Consider the following 209-nt stretch of genomic DNA (forward strand, 5'->3'; position numbering starts at 1 on the left):
CCGCATATGCATCCAAACCTTAAACAGAAAACACATTCGAATGTATATCCTTCCATTCCTCGGCCGAATATTTTTAGGAAGTTATTACCGCAGTAAAATACGCATTTAAAACCAGGCGGCCTTTACAACAGGTGGCCATTATACCAGCTGCGTTGTCCTCCCCGTGCCAAACACCAGCTGAATGCCACGTCTGGGGATCAGGTGGTGCT

The sequence above is a fragment of the Penaeus monodon genome, chromosome 31 (assembly GCF_015228065.2).
Source record: "Penaeus monodon isolate SGIC_2016 chromosome 31, NSTDA_Pmon_1, whole genome shotgun sequence".
In the NCBI taxonomy this organism is placed as follows: domain Eukaryota; kingdom Metazoa; phylum Arthropoda; class Malacostraca; order Decapoda; family Penaeidae; genus Penaeus; species Penaeus monodon.